Source organism: Apteryx rowi, unplaced genomic scaffold (genome assembly GCF_003343035.1).
Source record: "Apteryx rowi isolate R43461 unplaced genomic scaffold, aptRow1 scaffold_33, whole genome shotgun sequence".
Classification (NCBI taxonomy): Eukaryota; Metazoa; Chordata; class Aves; order Apterygiformes; family Apterygidae; genus Apteryx; species Apteryx rowi.
This window is the reverse complement of record NW_020449752.1, coordinates 266,004-273,191: the sequence shown is the minus strand read 5'-3', so window position 1 is coordinate 273,191 and position 7,188 is coordinate 266,004. Positions and strand designations below refer to the sequence as shown.

Sequence of the window (7,188 nt, the reverse complement as noted above, 5' to 3'; positions counted from 1 at the left end):
ATCCTTGCAGCACCCCCTCCCTTTTTTTTTTTTTTTTATGCTTTTGGGTTTTATTTCCCCCTTTGTTTTGATTTTATGCTTTCTAATTTAATTGTAGTATACTTGGAAGGGGAAAGAAAATAGCAAAACATTGCGAGTTTTGAGCCGAAAGAGTTAAAAGTTTCTTGGCACAAGAGCCTCAGTTTAGCAGCAGATCAATTCATTTAAATGAAAGAAATCACAGACCAAGCCATCTGATTTTGAAATTTCACATCTTATGCTTCCACTTTAGAACAAAGCTTCTGTTTTTCTTTTCCCCTTATTAATTCATTCTGCTTTTGTTTAAAACTGTTGGTTTTCATAGAAACTTTAAGTCGTCTGTAGTCTGTCTCTTTTTCTCTCAAAATACGAATATATGGGGGTGTATTCRTCTTCCGCTAGTTGCAGTTAGTTCTGCTGTAAAGTCAGCCGTAAACCTCTGCACATATAACAGCTGGTGTCAGAGCTGTTTTCACCCTCGATTATTGTATGTTTGAAACAGTTAGCTTCCATTTTCTCACTCGCAGACTATATAAGCAGTCACCTAGGTACTGCGAAAAAGAGTCATCCTCGGCCGTTCTGCCTGTCCTGCGTGCATTTTTTGTGTGTGTAGGTCTGCGTCGGTAACTCGGGGAACAGCGTCCGAGAGTGAGAATTTTCTTTACACAGATACGTAGTATGTGTCCCTCCAACATCTGTATCGAGAAGTAGTGGTACAGACGGGCTGTGCTTGCATCTGAGTGTGTTCCCAGAGACAGGAGGGTTATATCCTTCTCTACTTTATTGTGTACACTCGGCATAATCCATTGAATCCCTTTTATGACTAGCTGAAGTCTGAAAAGGATCACAAACAACTTTTTGTTGTTGTTGCTTGTTCATTTAAGTGCGTTTGAGCTTTGCTACCGGTCCCAGTATTTTTGTGGCTACATCAAGTAAAATAAAATAAATCAAAAAATACATGCAAGTGGGGGATTTTTAAATTGATTCCCGTCTTCCTTTTTGCACTACCTCCTTAAAAAAAGAAAAACAAATAAAAAAAMCCCAACCTCACTTGCTGACAATAGGCGAATGCTTTTGGTGAAAAACTTTGCAGCCCGGTGTTGAATTTTGAAGGGCGCTTTTGCCGAGGCTCTTCACAGCGGCGTTGCGTCAAGAAAAGGCCGGGACGTTTGGGCACGGCTGAACTCCTATCGGAGGCGAGCAGCGTGAGGGTGGGGATGGCGGTCCGCGTGGGGGGAATGCTTTTGTTAGGCTGGCCCCCAAGCTCCGCTTTCCCGCACCCCCGCGAGGAAGTCCTCGAGGAGAAAGGGCAGTCTTAAGCAGCAAAAGGGGGATTTAAAAAATAGGAGCGGGGTGGGAAGGGGGGAGAGAAGTATCAACCGCCACCTCCGATGTGACTGGGGCTGATCATAGATGTGGACGTTTTTATTATTTCCTGCTCTTTCACTAGATCCCGACTGTGTTGTTGGAAAATGCCGGGCTTCTGAGCGCGAGTCCGTCCCCCCCAATATTGGGAATATTTCTGTGGGTGTCGTTGTGGTTACATCACAGCGCGCTCCTTCCTCATCTCCATTCTTGTGCAAAATTCAAATAATTCCCCCCCCTCCTCGATAGCAGCTGTGCATGGTTTTTTAAGTCGGTCTTTAACGTTGCGAAAGGAACAATAAAATGAAAGGCAAAACCGGCATCTTAAAACTTGGCAAGTGAAAGCAGCTTGGACTGGCAGCCAAGAATCCTGCTGTGGTGCAAAAAGAATAGCATCCACGAAGCCACCACAATCCGGGGTTTCTCTTCTTTTAACAATCGCATCGGCAGAGAGAAATAATTATTCCTTGTATCAGTGTTAAAAGAGTCAAAAAGCTTAAAATGCTTGCTTGGTGAACCTTCTCAAAAGCAGGTAACGATCCTCCTATTTGATTCTGTTTTATCAAACTTTAATTGGATAAGGATCTATATATGATAACTAATCAGTTTAAGAAGTTGATGCGTGTAACTAACTGACCAGGAATGCATTTGCTGTTTCAACCTCCACATTGCTTTATTTTTCTTAGTCGCTTTGGTGGTAATAGAATTGGCAAACTTCTTAAATGTTTGTGTTACAAGAAATGTTTTATTTCCTGAGATTTAACTCATTGTGTGGGGGAGGGCAGGAGTGGATTGATCCAAGGTGTAACATGGAAAATAATCATTCCCCCCCCMMAAAAAAAAAACAAAAACACCGAAGTGGTGTATCGGGGGGGAGCAATTTCTCTCTTAGGACCTCGTCTGTTCTTTTTGCTTCTAAAACTGTAGCCTCTGGGTATGTAAAGGTAGAATCCATTTCTTGAAAATTTGCCATGAAAATATCCATAATATTTTGTCTTCCAGGGTACGTTTCTTGAAGAGTTGGGCCTAGCAATATGGCAGCGCACATTCGATAAGAAATCTTGTAAAGTGCTGCTACTGAGGTAATATGGTTTCTCTTAGATTCTCCATTTAGTGTTGTCTTTTTCCTTACCATTTCTTTAAATTATGTGAAGTACAGCAATCTACTGATAGAGGTTTTTCAACCTAAGATAGCATGTGTGTATGTGTGTATATATATAGTAAAAAAAATATATATATATATATATTTATATATTTAAAGGCCTAAATAGGTTGGAATTAAAACTGGGGGGAAGGGATAGAGGAAGAGGATAGGAATTATTTAGCGGTCGTGTTTCTTATTTGTCTCATTTTCATGGCTGAAGTATGAAATGGCTGCAAACAGCTTTTTACTCAGGCACACAATGCATTCTGTAATGATCGATTTTCCTGGACAGGGCATTTATGCTTTGTGGTTTGCAAGAATACCACCCGCAGACCAAAACCAATGTTATGTCTTTAGAGACTTGATTTCTACATGTTTCCTTCTGTATTCCTTTGGCTATAAATCTAGAAAATGCCAGTCTTACATTGAATTAATATTAAAGAAAGGTATATTGCTACTTTTGGTGTCCTAGGTTCTAGAACCAAAACCTTGTTGATGTTATGATCACTGGCATATTATAAAATTAATAGTGAAGCCATGTGTCCTTAATATAAGGATAACAGAATCCTTAATATAAATAACACAATCTTTAATGTACAGGTTGAAGCTTTTTATTTGTAATCTTAACATTCTAGGCAAATACACTGTGAAGACGATTGATTTGTTTGCCTACCATAGATTTTCTGCCACTGTGTGTATGTTTATCAGTATTTCAAAAGATACAATAGCTGTATGATTAATCAATGTGGGGAAATGTTTCAAAACCCAAATCTTGGATAATCTGTGGCTCTCTCAATCTCCCTGAATATATTTGATAGGCGAAAACCATTCTTTAAAAAAAAAGCAGTGTCTGTTCCAAAAAAACCCCAAACCCATATCTCTCAAAAAACAAAATCCTGTTCATTTGCTGCTGTCTCTATCAGTTCACTGTGTCAAAAATTGTCCATGATGAGTCGGTTTTGCAAAATGTCTGAATAGGAATAGATCGGTTCCTGGACACATGTCATTTACAGCATATAGGTGCCACTAAATGGAATCTCTGTGGCACCAAGCTGCCTTTCTCTGGAGCTCACAGGAGTGCAGAAGTGGTCCATCAGATTTATTGTGGGGACTTGTCTGAGTGATAAACAGTGTTGCTTTGACATGCATAGTTGCTTTTTTAGGGACAGCTATTACTTCTTTCCCCTCTTCTCTCTTTTTCCTTTTTTAACAACTGCAGTTATGGCAGTGGAGCCTAAAACCCATTACACCTTTTTTTTATTTTTATTTTTTAAATTTTTTACATTTTTTTGTAAAAGCCAATCAGGTAGCAGGAGAATAGGAGATGGTAGGCCAGAATTACAGCAGAGTTCGCTCATTTAGGGAAGTAAAGGGCGTATTTTCTTTATGGGTCAACACCTATCATCTGCTGTTACAAACATATGATGGGCTCTTGGAAGATCTGGCTTAGTGCTGTGTCTGAAAAGAGCTGAGATGATAATTCAGTAATGAAGATCAGTTGCTTATGTGTATTGTGTGCCTGCAACTTCCCTTCAAACCACGAACTGAGGCCACGTGTCCTACCGCAAGGAGGTATGTACAGGCCACCCAAATGTTACATCTCCATTTCCTTCAAGGACTTGAACTGTCCCAGCAATTAGAAAATGATGTTGTGAGCTATTACGGGAAAATAAAGTTTTAGAATTAGGAAAACCTAGTAAGAATCTAACTTCCATATACTATTGTGCACTTCTCTGAGGTCATTACTTTCCTATCTCATATAAAAAAATAAGATATTTCTCTGCCAGCAGAGACAGACATGCAGTTAACATAACTTCACATGTGTACATTTCTGTAAAGAATATTAGGGTCAAAATTCATATCATCATAAAGAAAATGTTCTCAGTTATGCAGTACTGTATCACAGTATAAGTGACATACAAAAATGTAATGGGAATATTCCTTGCCATTGCAAGAAGTACTGGTACATGCAGCAGCAAGCAATGTTACTAACTCCTAATGCGCCTGTTAGGCTAGAAGCTTGGAAGGGCCAAAAGATAATTTGAATTTTCATCTTAGGTTCCCTGAAGTAAATCAGCTTTGTGGCGGAGGGCATGGGTTGTGTTTCTGGTAGGATAAGATTTGCTATATTCTGTTTGCAGTTCAATCCTGAAGAAGTGCACAGAACACGTTTGTGTGCATGATATGGCTCTGTTCTGCGTCCAGGACCACATGCTCTCCCACCCGTTTCCTTGGCCACCGCACACACTTTGCAGGGCCAGAAGTCTTTGAATTCCGGGTGCTCCTGAATTGTGTTTAGGCTCCTACATTAGTTGGCCTGATTTTTTCAAAGATGCTGAACCCCTGAAACTCCTCCTCTTGGTATGATTTGGATGGAAATTTTGGGTGCTGAAAACTTTGGAAAAGCTGGATACTTTTAAGGTAGGTATCTAAGTAAAAGCATAGGAATCTAAATTTAGACAGTCAGTTTAGATAATCTTTGGAAAGATGACCAAAGTTTAACATCTCTATTGCTGAATGCAACAGGAGTTTCTGGTAATCGGACCCAAGCAGTAATTCCAATAAAGGAAAATTATAATTAATTTTAATTGTGTATTTACCAGGGTGGAAAGGTTGAAGTATTTGATTGTAAGAAACTGCACAAGAAGTGAGGGAAATTCTTAAGACCATCCATATAGCAAAACTATTTTCCAAGTGTGGGCTGTTTCATCGTATAATGAATAATATTAGCTTGCATTGATTTAGTTTACCTTCTGAAGAAAGAGAAGAGGTAGAAAGTGTAGATTTTTTGACCCTTTAGGCAACAGCTCATTTCTCTAATTTTGTTCGCAAATTCTATTTGGAGCTTACAGCCAGACTACCTTTTGGCCTAATTTCTCACCAGTTGCCCACCCAATAAAATTACATTAATGTTAGTTACGCAGGGAAAAAAAACTTGGAAACTTTGGGGAAGTTTGCTCCACAACTATTTTTGAARACTTGTTAGAAAACCCTAAAGCAGTTTTGTTTGTCATTTTAGGTAGAAATGCAGTCAGATGCAGGAGAGATTTGGAGTTTAGGAGGGGTTTCTAGGGTGGCTAGTGAAGTGAAAGGATTTTTCCTCACAGTTGATTTTTCTTTTCTTTAAAAAACAGAATTAAAATAACAACCTAGACCAATAATGACTTCTCTGAAAGTTAAAACAACTCTTACATAGTTGTTTCCTCTGTCTCTKTTTAACTGGGCTGCCAGAATGGAAACAAAACGACTTTTGTGGGGTGGGGGTATGCCTATGTATTGCGACTGTGCATACAGAGAAAATCTTTCCTGTTTGATAATTTGTTACACTGTTATGGATATACCCTGTTGTCCATTAATTGTGTGTCCATAGAATTGTGTAATCGCCAGTAATTCCATCCAGCTAAGTAGCTATGAGAAAGAAGCACAGATCTCTCACTTTATTTTATTTTATTATTTGTTTTATTTTGCTGATTTTTGGGAGTGAAACAAACTGTTGTAACAGCTAATGTTATAGCAAAGTCGATAAGCAACTCTTCCCCTCTGTCTTCCCCCTCGCCCCCTAAAAAAGAGGGGGTTTTAACATGCTGAGGAGAATGACGGCTGCTGCTTACTAACAGCTCTCTCATTTGCAGAAATGGTTTTCCTTTTAAAAAAATAATTTAAAAGATTAACAAATAACAGAAGAGATCAATGCCTGTTGCCACAAACCCGTAGATCCGAACTTGTGGTCATATTCCACACAAGCTTGTATCTATAGGTATGTGTCTGTCTGGCAAGTGCACAAAGCGTTGTGTTCATGCATTTAAACTGACGATGTTCGACTTTCCTATTTGTACCTTTCTCCAGTGTCTCCTTCCCTTCCCTCCTCCCTTTTTTAAAGAAATATAAAATAAGAGCTGCAAATCTTCTTCTGCAATTATCATATCAGTTTTCAGCTTTGGTTAATATTAAAATACACTCATACGAACCAGCAACTCATTTGTGCCTGAATAAAACGGGACGGGAGAGTGATTGGTCATCAGCCTGGAGAAATTAAATCTCAGCTACGTTATGCATAGGTCTGGATATGGGGCATGGCGAGGGGGGTTCTTCAGTGGTTTATTTCTGAGGTTGTTGGGAAGCAGATAACAAATTTGTTTCGTTTGTAAAGTAATGTGCCTCCATTCTTTCTTCGCTTAGTGACGGCAATTTGTTTGTGAGAGCAGTAGACACTTCTGTTCGCCTTTATACCGAGTAACTTGGAATCATTGGATATACTGCAGGCTTACAGCTCTGTAACAGAGCAGGGTATTGGCCCTCCAACTCCTATTCTCAGTCTAAAATTAGTTTATTATGGAGTCCTGTTCCTTCTAATTTTATGGTATTTATTTCTTTTTAAATAGCTTTTAAGGGGAAAAAAATCATGCTATAAACTACAAAGGATCAGTAGAGCACAAAAAAACCCAAACATGTAAGGAGGCAGTATAAAACCTGCTGTGTAAAGCTGTAATGTTGTGGAAGTGGAACAATTATTTTTGAAGCAGAAATTAAAAAAAACAAACAACCCAATATGCAAAGTCTATATGAAAATAATTAGACTCTAAACTCAAAATAAGTCTGACTGTTGCTTTCCAGCAGCTTTCAGTGTTAATTCTACCGAAGATTTGGTCTGCGTTTCCACT

At 38.9% G+C, this 7,188-nt stretch overlaps 1 long non-coding RNA gene across 8 annotated transcripts in view; it reads left to right on the top strand.

Annotated features, from left to right (window-relative positions):
- Positions 1-7,188, top strand: part of LOC112968959 — a 165,744-nt gene that overhangs the window by 121,153 nt on the left and 37,403 nt on the right. For all 8 annotated transcript variants that reach the window (XR_003254507.1, XR_003254503.1, XR_003254508.1 and 5 more), the window contains 2 exons: positions 2,386-2,465; positions 4,669-4,948. This is a non-coding gene — a long non-coding RNA (uncharacterized LOC112968959). The remainder of the gene's footprint in view (positions 1-2,385; positions 2,466-4,668; positions 4,949-7,188) is intronic.